This window comes from Colobus angolensis, unplaced genomic scaffold (genome assembly GCF_000951035.1).
Source record: "Colobus angolensis palliatus isolate OR3802 unplaced genomic scaffold, Cang.pa_1.0 Scaffold437, whole genome shotgun sequence".
Taxonomy (NCBI): domain Eukaryota; kingdom Metazoa; phylum Chordata; class Mammalia; order Primates; family Cercopithecidae; genus Colobus; species Colobus angolensis.
The window spans coordinates 715,485-726,614 of NW_012117788.1; the positions used below are offsets into that span (position 1 = coordinate 715,485).

General features: G+C 49.3%; 1 protein-coding gene across 1 annotated transcript in view; it reads right to left on the reverse strand.

Moving 5' to 3' along the window:
- Positions 1-11,124, reverse strand: part of IQSEC3 (IQ motif and Sec7 domain 3) — a 100,719-nt gene extending 89,595 nt beyond the window's left edge. Inside the window, exon 1 of the mRNA XM_011957132.1 lies at positions 10,868-11,124. The gene's annotated coding sequence lies outside the window, so the exon portion shown is untranslated. The remainder of the gene's footprint in view (positions 1-10,867) is intronic.
- Positions 11,125-11,130: the final 6 nt, after the last annotated feature.

Consider the following 11,130-nt stretch of genomic DNA (forward strand, 5'->3'; position numbering starts at 1 on the left):
CTGGACGCTGGGAGGGGGCGCGTGGGCCGGGAGATTCCTTCTCGTCTGCCTGCTGCTAGCCAGCCCGCCCACGCAGCCGAGAGCCGGACTCCATGTTGCGTCCCCCACGGAGGAGCCCTGGGAGCGCGCACAGAGGAAAGGCTTTCCCCAGGCTGGCCCGGCCAAGGTCGGGGGCGGAGGGACTGAGGGACACCCCAGGGAGGCCGGCTGCACCGGAGCCCTCCCCTCCTGCTGCTCCCGGGTTTTACCCATGCATGGTCGGAAGAGGCCGCTTGGAGATTTCTAGGGTCTTAGATGTGGAAGTCCTTGCAGAATTTACCTCATTCTGCCCCAGGGCCCCCGGGCGTCTGCCATCTTTTGTTCTTGAAAGGGAGAGAGCCCCCTATCCTGAGCCAGCTGGAGCGCTCTTTCTGTGGCTCTCTCTGCAGAGTTACGTTCTTAATGCGGCTTCCTGGGCTGACAGACTGGTCAGAGGCTGGGGTCAGAGGGAGGAGAGGGCTCTCCTTGCTCATAGCTAGGATTGGGGTCGGTTCTGTTTATTGCCAGGGGCAGTACTGCCCTCACCTGTCATCCCTCTCACACCCCAACCAGCCTGAAGAGCTGAGCCTCTCGTCAAAAAGGCTTCTAGCCTTTTTTCATATCTAAGCTCCGTCCTTCCTGCTGCCCTAGCCCCCAGACAGCTAGCTCTGCTTTGCCAGACTTGGCGACCTGGTAAAAGGGGGAAGAGGGAGGACCAAGAGTGTCCCCATTGAGCAGGAGGGGAAATCGAGGTCCAGAGAAGGGGAGGGGTTTGCCTCAAGCTTATAGTTGGGGGTGTGTGAAAAAGGTGCTGACCTCAGTACTCAGGAGTTCTGGCTTCTGGGTCAGAGTCCAGCTGCTTGAAAAGATAATATTCCTCCCTGGTGCTGCCCAGCGCAGTGCCTCTACCTGTCTCTGGAAATCCCTTTGGCCTTCTCTGATGGGTTCTTATCATGCGTTAAGTAGCATCAAGAATGTCAGAGATGCCAGATGATGCCCATTTGGAAGCATCCAGGGTAAAGACCAGGCTATGCACAGGAAGCACAGAGGCTAGACCCAAACAGGAAATTCCCACCCGCTTTGCAGAGTTTTTGTTGCTGCTGTTTTAAAATAATCATTGGTTGATTTGATGCATTGAATGAAAATTGCGGTAGACAGGAATCATTCATCAAGGAAGAAATTGTGGAACTCCCTTGTCTCTCTGCCTGCCATGGGGAGTGAGTGCATTCCTGATTGGAGGCAAGTGGTTGGCTGGTTTGACCTGATGCATCCAAAGTCCTGAGAGATCATTGGCGCCAGGCCCTGGCCTCAGCTAGGCAGAGATATCCTGCAGGGAAAATCACATGACAGCTTTCTGTGTGTCTCACTGCCCTGTACCTGAGCTTCCAAACACTATACCTCCATAGAATTCCAGTGACACGGCCCCTGTACCTGTCGCCTTCCACACAGCCTTCTTCCCAGGAGCTCAGTCCTCGGGGGCCTGGTCTGCATGCTCCAGACAGAGTGGGCATGGAGACATGGTAGATTTGCCTCATTTTACAGAGGGGAAGACCCAGGAGGACCTGGCTAGCCAATGGAGATGAAACACTTCACGCAGAGAAAGGAAAAGGAACCGGGAGTGCTGATGGTGTGACCAGACCAGGGTTCACTGGGAGATACTGAGATAAAGCTAGGCTGCTCTTTGCTGTGAAGGCAGTGCATCTTTAGTATAGTGTAGGTTGTCCTCCAGCTCTCCCAGCCCAAGTCAGTAACACACAGTTGTCCATGCAGAGTCGTGCCCACTCAGGTCCACAAACGCCTCCACACCACCTGCTCACCCTCTTGTCACAGTATTGACACTTCCCTGAACAGAGCTGATCCTGCCTGGTTGAGAAATAGGAGTAAGGGGCCTGGCACCTGGGTGCTGCTGGTGCATGATCCCAGAATCCAGCTCTTCTCGCTCTTTTCCCCCAGAGATACGGCCACAATGCAAGCCTCCTTTCCCTCCTGCCTTCGTAGGCCAGTTGCCCATTTCTCACTCCACCTGTTGACAGGGCCGTGCTTGTGTGTGTGCACATGCATGTGTGATGAAACTCTCTCTGCAGAGTTACGTTCTTAATGCAGCTTCCTGGGCTGACAGACTGGTCAGAGGCTGGGGTCAGAGGGAGGAGAGGGCTCTCCTTGCTCATAGCTAGGATTGGGGTCAGTTCTGTTTATTGCCAGGGGCAGTACTGCCCTCACCTGTCATCCCTCTCACACCCCAACCAGCCTGAAGAGCTGAGCCTCTGAGTCCCGCTTTCCACATGGGCTCAGCTGCAGGACAGCAGCTGTGCTGTTGGACCCAAGCGCAGGGGTCCTCCCTTCTGCCCAACTCTTCCTCAGCCCCGATACCACAACCCACCTCCACTCAACAATCTATGAGCCTGCCTGGGCCCTACAGATGGAGAGTTTATTTATTCAACCAGTATTTATCATGCACCTTCTAGGTGTTGAGTTTGACTCTCATCTCCTATCCCCTTCAGGCTCGTGCGACACCAACCTCTGCTGCCTGCCAGCTCTTCCCACATCTTCCTGCCCCATAGCAAACCCCAACAGAGTCATGTGACATTTCACCATCCAAAAAATTATTTTAAGATCCTAGAAAGGAGCAAACAAGTTTATCACACATCATCATGCTCTTTAACTTCTTGCTTTATGACTTCCACACATGAAGTTCACTGGGAAAGTATCCCTTCCACAGCCCAAAGACTTACTATTCCATGACAAGTCAGTGGAAGTGCCCTGTGTCCCTCCCCTTTCCTTATCAGGGCCAAACAAGGCAATTCCAATTCTCTGCAAAATTCAGTTGAGCTAAAAATACATTTAGACTCTGAACTGCCTCCCTCATGAGCCCTTCAGCTCCTTAGCAGCCTCCTTCCCTGGCCCTTAGTTAACCAGTGCTACCACAGTACCCTCCCCTCTTAGCAAACCCTGCTCTGGGAAATTGCTCATATAAACTCTTTCCACTCAAGTCTGAAAGACTGATAAGGCTACATGTGTTGATCTTTCCCCCTTCCTAGGAAAATTTGCATTTAAACAAGGAGGATAACCTTGAAGTGCCCAAAGTCATCTCTGGCTGTGGAATTATTAGCATAGTTGAGATATTCTGGAAGGCCGAGGGACCTCCCTGGGGTTACGGGACTAGCTGTAAGTTTGGCCTTGCACACCCGTGAAGCAGCCCTGACTGGCTCTTTTGGTCCATCATCACATAATGTTGAGAGCAGTGGATGAAGAGTTAAGAGAATCTGAGCTCTAAACCTAGTTCTGCCACTAACTAGTTTGGAAGCAACAGTCACTTCCTTCTCAGGCCTTAGTTTTCTCATTTGCCAAATGAGAGTTTGAACAGGTTACCTTGAAGAATCCTTCTAGCTCTGATATTTGGTTAACTCCCCAAAGGGGCTAGGAGACCCTGGCCCAGCTCCTAAAAGCCTCTAGCCCCTGAAGCTGTGGCTTAGAGGGAATGGTCTGATGCCAGCACAGAGCATGGGGCCCTTCTCTGGGCAGGGACTTGGACAGGCTGCCCACATGACCTCTGTCCATAGCAGCCCACCTGCCAGGGAGAAAAGGTGCTGCTCAGCACACACACGTCTTGAAGAGTTACATAACCCTCCCAGATCCCTTATTCCAACCAAAGAGCAACAACGAAATAGTCTGTCCTCCACCCCCACCCCAGCACACACACACATCAGCAGTCTCTGCCTATGGTAGGTAGCCTCATAGTCACAAACACCCTGAGAGAGAATTTTAGAAGGCCACCGTCTTTTCTTTTTCATTTGTTTTCATTTTCCTGGAAGATATCTCATGTAAGAAAGGTCTTTAAGAGAAGAAAACCCACAAACACCCATCGGGCTTCTTAGTCCCTCCCTGCTGTTCTTTTCAGCTTTCTGACCTCATAGTCCTGAAAAGGTACAGGTCTACCTTCCATCCCTAGGAAGGAGGAACTTGGAGAAATTGATTCAGCCTCCATTCTGAAGAAGTGGGAAGCACTTCCTGGGTTCAGACGCCATTTCCCTCACTCTCCACTTTTGTCGTTGGTGAGTCGGTGTACCTTCTCCTAGATGAGACTGTAATTTTCCTAATTAGGAAATAGGGGTGATTGCTCTCACCATGGGGCATCGGGTGATAACTCAGATCTCTTTGATACACTTAAGAGAAGTGCAAATGATCTTAAAATGCAACAGAAGAGGTTTTAGTTGGGCTTAAAGAAGCCTTTGCCAGCTAGGAAGTTGTGAGGCAGCATTACAAATCACAGAGGGATGATGGATTTGTGCTGCTGGTTGCTTTTCAAGGTAAGCTCATCATTCCTGTGTCTGGAATGGCTTGAGTGCACATGGGCCAGAGTTAGAGTGTAAATGAGAAAAGAGCACATGTAGAAAGGTGGCCTGGCAGTATAGAAGAAACCCTGATCCTGCATTCTGGTCTGTCACTGTCATCTGCCAATGGGTGAACCTCTTGTCTTTCTGGGGCCCTGGTTTCTTTTTCTTCTTCTTTTCCTTTTTTTGGGAGGATGGAGTCTCACTCTGTCACCCAGATTGGAGTGCAATGGCACAATCTCAGCTCACTGCCAACTTCAGCCTCCTGGATTCAAGTGATTCTCCTGCCTCAGCCTCCCCAGTAGCTGGGACTACTATGGGCGACCATCCCTGGCTAATTTTGTATTTTTAGTAGAGACAGGGTTTCACCATGTTGGCCAGGCTGGTCTCAAACTCCTGACCTCAACTGATCTGCCCATCTTGGTTTCTTTATCTGTAGAAACACTGCACTTACTATGAGCACTTACTATGTGCCCCAAACAGTACTAAATAAATGAGAACGCACTTATTGAGCACTTACTATGTGCCCCAAACAGTACTAAATAAATGAGCACTTACTATGTGCCCCAAACAGTACTAAATAAATGATACGTAATTTAAAAAACTTTACAACAAGTCTTTAAGGTGGATATTTTCCTCATTTTGTAAGTGGAAAAACAGAGGCTAAAAGAAAGCAAACAGTGAAGGCGAGGTCTCACAGCTGTGGAGGTACCAAGATTTCTCCCCAGTTGTGCCTGACCGAAGCCCATGTTCTCAACAACCTAGATCTTGAACCCATGTGATCCGGTGGTTACCTGAAATTCCTTTCCGCCTGAAAGATTTAGCTTTGCCCTTGCCTTACTCCTGATTCCCTTTCTTTTTTCTTTTCTTTTTTTTTTTTCTTTTTTTTAGATGGAGTTCCACTCTGTTGCCCAGGCTGGAGTGCAGCGGCACGATCTCGGCTCACTGCAAGCTCTGTCTCCTGGGATCACACCATTCTCCTGCCTCAGCCTCCCGAGTAGCTGGGACTACAGGTGCCCATCACCATGCACAGCTAACTTTTTTTTTTTTAGTTGAGACGGGGTTTCACTGTGTTAGCCGGTATGGTCTCCATCTCCCAAACTCGTGATCCACCTGCCTCGGCCTCCCCAAGTGCTGGGATTACAGACGTGAGCCACCACACCCAGCCCTGATTCCCTTTCTTTTTGTTAATGCCCTCATTGACTGAAATAAAGATGACCACCCCTTTCTTCCATGGAAATAAGCAACGCTTTGGAGCCTTTGTGGGAACCTGCACTTTGTGCTTTTCCAGAAGCAGAGGAGGAAGTTGCTGCAGTGACCCAGGCCTTGGAAACCCTGCCAGATGGCCTCACATTGGAGAGTCTGCTAGGTGCAGTGAGTGTGTCCTCAGGGCCTCTTACTAAGAACTCCTTACTAAGCTGCTGTTGCCCTGTGCCCAGGGCCACTGAGACATGCTTAGGCTCCAGTGAAAACAAACTGTTCAGCCTTTCCAACAAGGCAGCTTGTCTAAAAATCTTTATATGGGATGAAAATTCAGGAGTTGAGTCTCTTTCCAGATTGCTAGCCCCAATGTTTGTCCCAGCCCTTCCCTCTTTTTCAATGTTACCCTCCCTTCCATTCCCTCTCCATCCAGCCCTGACCCTGGCTGTCTTTTCTCATAAGTGACCTTTGAAACGCAGGCTGCACAGAGATTTGCTGAATCAGCAGGACCAACTGTTGTTTCTCTTGCTTGGTTTTGGACCAGTGGGAAAATGTGCCAGGATGCCTTTGTGAGGCCCTATGGCATTTGCTCTGTGGGTCTGGGGAGAGATGGGGAGTGAAGGAAGAGGGAGCTGGTGTGGAACACGGCATGGAGGCTGGTAAGGAGGAGTGAGACAATTAGGGTTTCCCAGAGACCAGGGGATGACTTGGTTCTCTTAAATGCATTATTTTTGGATGAAAAGAAGGGAAGAGCAGTGACCTAGGCCCTCAGAGAGGCAAAGGGCAGCAAATCTTTGCAAGTGGCCACTCTATGCCAGCTTCTAGATATAAACAAAAAGATGCACACTCCCTCCTCCCGGTGAGCCTTCATCCTGGCCCCATTTCTTAGACTAGAAACTCTCTCCCTGCTGGGGATAGGGGAAGAACAAGAGGACAGGCAGATTGATGAGCATGGGCCATACGATGCCTCCTCAGCAACCAGGCTTTCTGGGCACAAGGTAGACAAGTCCCTGTGTGTTTAGACTGTCCTCACCTAGTGGCAGGGTTTAGCCCTTTGGGGAGGGGCTTAGGATGAGTGGGGAGCTGTAGCATTAGAGGCTGGAATGAAATGGACATGCAAAATAGGTACTTCATGGATTGAATTTTTTGCTTCTGTTTCCTTTCCAGCTATCCTTGCCTCTTACTATTCTGACATAAACCTTTGACTTCAATGAAGAAAACCTGCTCTTTGGCTCTTAACATGATTTGTATACTCACCTTTTTTACCTTGTGCTGTTCTGATAGAGGATTGCTCTAGGCAGCTGCAATATGCTTACACTTGTTTAGACGTTTCTAGATACGTTCTCATTTATTTTGAGCCAGGACCATTTGCTTCTTTCCAATCTTTCCACAACACTGAGTGCAGGGTTTTGAATAGACTGGACACTTGATACATATAGTTGACTGATAGACCTTCACACTTTCTTAATAGCTTCCAGGATGGGTCAGTCATGAGTGATCATCTTCAAGCAACTCTGACTCAATAGGAGCAGAGACCCCAGTTCCCATCAGCATCTTAGACAAATCAGGCTAGAAACACATCCAGAACTCTTCAAGCCATCCCAGCCTCCAGTCAGTATGAGAACAGGGAGCTCAAAAGATACTCAAGATTGATTTCATGCTTAAAGGATGAGGGTAGAGAGAAAAGAGATTTCCCTGTGTAGCTTAAGTGGAAGAAGGATAGAAGGAAGAGAAGATGGGAGAGAGAAAGTGTTTGAGGGAGAGGTAGAAGGGGAGAAGAGAAGGAAAGAAAAAGGGAGGAAAGTAGTGAGGGAGAGGAGGGATGTGAAAGGAAGAAGCAATGTAACAGAGAGAAGACAGGAGTTGTGGAGCCCTTCAGACTTCCTAGTCACATTGAGTTGGGGATTTGGAGTAGGAGCTGAATTTGAATTGGGATGCAAGAATTTATCCTCCAGCAATTCTGCCTGTGGCCTTGGAGACATGGACAAGCCCTGTCATCCATGGACAGTAAATGCATGACTGGTAGGTGGGCAAATGTGCTCAGAAGCCACTGAAGCCAGCAGCTTCAGGTAAGTTCATGTGCTTCCATGGCAAGAGGATTTGTCAAGTCAAGTTGAGGTTCTGGCACCAACCAGGAAAGGGATAATAATAAATTCTGTAGATGTCGTGAGCCTTGATTGAAAAAATAAAGAGGAGCAAGCTATATTTGCTGCTTTCATTAAGAGGCAAAAGCAGTGGGGGTCAAAGCTTAGCAAGAATCAAGAAGCATGCAGAGAAAGAATTTTAACCCTTCAAATGTTTTCCTTCCATAATATCTCTGCATTCACTCACCCACACATTGCTGCCTTTTTGGACTGACCTCCAAGATGACTACCTTTGTGTCTCCCTCAGCTGAAGGAGGGAGAGAGGCCAGATTATGTATTAATGCAGATAAGATGGCAATTAAATGCTTCATTATTTTCCAATCCCAGTTCTCTATGGCTTCTGCCTCTCCTGGAATTGGGTAGGAAGAGGAGCTCTGGGGATAAAAGTCAAACTGTGTGAGGATGTAATGCATCTATCAGAGTGCCTGGCCCTGGAAACCCTCACCCACTCTTCAGCCACCTCACTGGGGCCGCGTTCTCACTGAAATGAGGCCAGAGGAGGAATGAGGGAAGATTCACAGGAAACCCATGTTCGGAAGACCCACTGTGCCATCTCTTCCTCCCGCGTCAGCACTCCCAGTAGAGAACCAGTTCTGCAGGGAGCTCCCCAGGAGCAATACCAGGGAGGGGGCTGCTGGCTCTGCTCTCCTCCTCCTGACCTCTCCCTATCCATGGAGATCTCTCTCTGCCTGCTGGCTCCATCTTGTCCCTCATCATGGACAACTATGGGCAGAGGAGAACAAACATACAAAACAGGCCATGGGCAGAAAGCAGGGTAGAACCAAACATGTCATTAGCAATGGTGATTCCTTCCTGAGGCTCTGTGGGGAAATTTGGGTTGAAGTTGGGCCACTGTGGGGAAAGAAATGAGTGGTCCAGAAGATATTCAACCAGCCAAGATTACCATGTTTTCACATTCAAGGAAAGAGAGCTACAGGGAGGAGGGGAGGCAGGCACATCTGTGGTCTTTGTGTTTCTGGGTGTGCAGGCTTGGGGAGCAGGAGAAAAAGCTGGAGGATCTGGAGAAAGTAAGGTGTTACTGTTAAGTGCCTGGGGCAAATTTCTAAGTGAAGGATTCCAATAAACTTCCACTCTGCCCCACCATGCTAATTATTTCTTATTTTTGTTCTGCTCCTTTGGGAAGCAAAAGCAGGACAGGTGAGAAGGAAAGATGAGGATGTCACAATTCCTCTCCAGAATTGACATGTGGGGCTGGGACAGGAGCCCAGATGATTCCTAAACCCCAGGATTCCTAGCAGGGCCAACTGAATGAAAGGGTTTGGGTTCCATAGGCCATCTGAAGGCCATGGCAATGTCTTTGTCCAAGAAAAATAATCTTTCCTCAACTCTTCTTGGCCACACAGTGCCCTGAAGAGATGCAAAGAAAGTGGAGATGCGGTGGGAGAGAAAGGAGACACAAAAAGTCATGAGGAGGGAAATCATAATGACCAGGTAGCCGTGGTTGCCCTCAGGGAAGGGGACTGGGAAAAATTCATCCCCTCATGTGGGGGAGAAGACCAATTAGTATCTTGGAACAATGTTGCCTTTTGCTGAGCCTTGGGCATTGAGGGAAAACTGACTTTCTGCTTTTTATGCCAGATGAGGAAACATAAAAATCAAAATGTGAAACTGAGGGAAGTACAAAGGGGTTTTGAAGGAGTTGTGGCAGAAGACTGTGTCTTCTTGGGACTTGAATCAAATGTTTTAAGTCTGCCAAGCCAGATCATGTTAGACGTTCACCTCCTAGATCCCGTGGTTTTGATCAACATACTCTGTGAGCTACCCTGGCCTAACCCAACTTCTCTAACTCTACCACAGATGGGAAGAGAAAATGAGTTTTGAAGGATTACAGCAAATATTCACAAGCATCTCCCAGACTTAATGCGACTGGATGAAGATGAGATTCTCAGCTCTACTTTCCCCCTCCGCATTCCTTTTAGCATCACCATCGTCAAGGTCGGGTGCTGACCAGGTATATTTTCCCTTGAACTGTTCTTTATTTAGTTCTCCGTCACTTGTCTAATCAGAGAAAAGAAGCTGACATGGCCACAGCCTTTCCAGTACAGAGGAGGAAACATCTCAGACACTTTCATATCTTCTTCCCATATTCCTATTTCATGGACCTCGTGAGTGAAGAAAGGAGCTTGAAGTCCTAGGAACTGAGAGCTTAACATTTCTCTCAGGACCCAAGACAGTATTTCAGTGATCACCAGATAACCAGGGAAAATAAGGTTTGCAGTTGCTGGCCTTAGCAGGGAGATTTAAATGGGCATGACATCTGAATACCAACTCCATCTGCCAACTGTCCCTCATGTCAATGTTCCCTTTCAACAATGGCCAAACACCTCGTATGAAAAACCCTCCTTGAGTTGGAAGAAAAAGCTGTAGCCAGACTGAGCCCTCAAACCATGCCTGAGTCCTGCACTGGTTTGATGGAATATTCCCTTACACCCCTTCGGCTCTGCGGGAATTCAGAACAAGGGTGCCCACTCAGGTCAGAGAAGAGAAAGCTTCCCCAAATGAGCCACTGCTAGCTGTGACTCCCACTTCACCAGGTAAAGAGCCACATTTCTCTTCCACATTTTCTCTCCTCTGCCTGCAGCTCCCTGGTTTCCCACATCACTCCTGCTTTTCAGGTTTGTCCCTGGCCTCCTGAATTCCCCTCTACCCTGGTCCTACTCTTCCTGGGCCCCAGTCTTTTCAAAGCTTTTCACATGCCTCTTTCCAAGTCTTCAGCTTTTCTCGCATCTCAGTCTCCATTCAAATACTTTTACTACCCAAACTTCCTTCCAAATTTTTTCTCACTTAAAAAGATTCCTTCAATGGTTCTCTTTTCTACAGTTTAATCTTCACTCGAACTTCATCCCAGCCTAACCCCCTTTAAATGCTCTCAGTTCCCATTATCACCAATCGCTTAACACCCACCTCCTTCCTCCTTTGCCCCTACTAATTGTCTGGTTACTCCTTTTTGCTCCAACATTCCCGAAAACCTTCTCAAGCACGGATATCGTTCCCTCATTTACCCAAAATCTCCTTTACACACTCCTGGCCCCTTCAGGCCACATCACTCCGGTCCTTTAGACTCCTACGCACCCAACGTCCGCGTCTCTCCCGCACACCCACTTGCTTCCCTTGCTCCCACCACAACAGAGCCCATCTCCTCTCCCCGCTCACTCAGGTCTCCTGCTCAGGACGCCCTTGCCGAGGGCGGAGGGGGATTTGTGCTGAAGGAGGGCTCCGGCAGCAGCGCAGCAACTCGGGGGACGCTCCTTCTCCTTGTCAGTCACGGCCCCCTGTGTCCCCAGATGCTTGTGGGGCGACTGAGGTGTGTGAGCCCTGCTGCCAGGGCCCCGCTGGGGCTGCTCCAGGAGCTGTCCGTGGTGCTGAAGCGACGGCAGCTCGGGCGCGGGCTGCGGCGCGGCTGCTGAGCGCTGTCC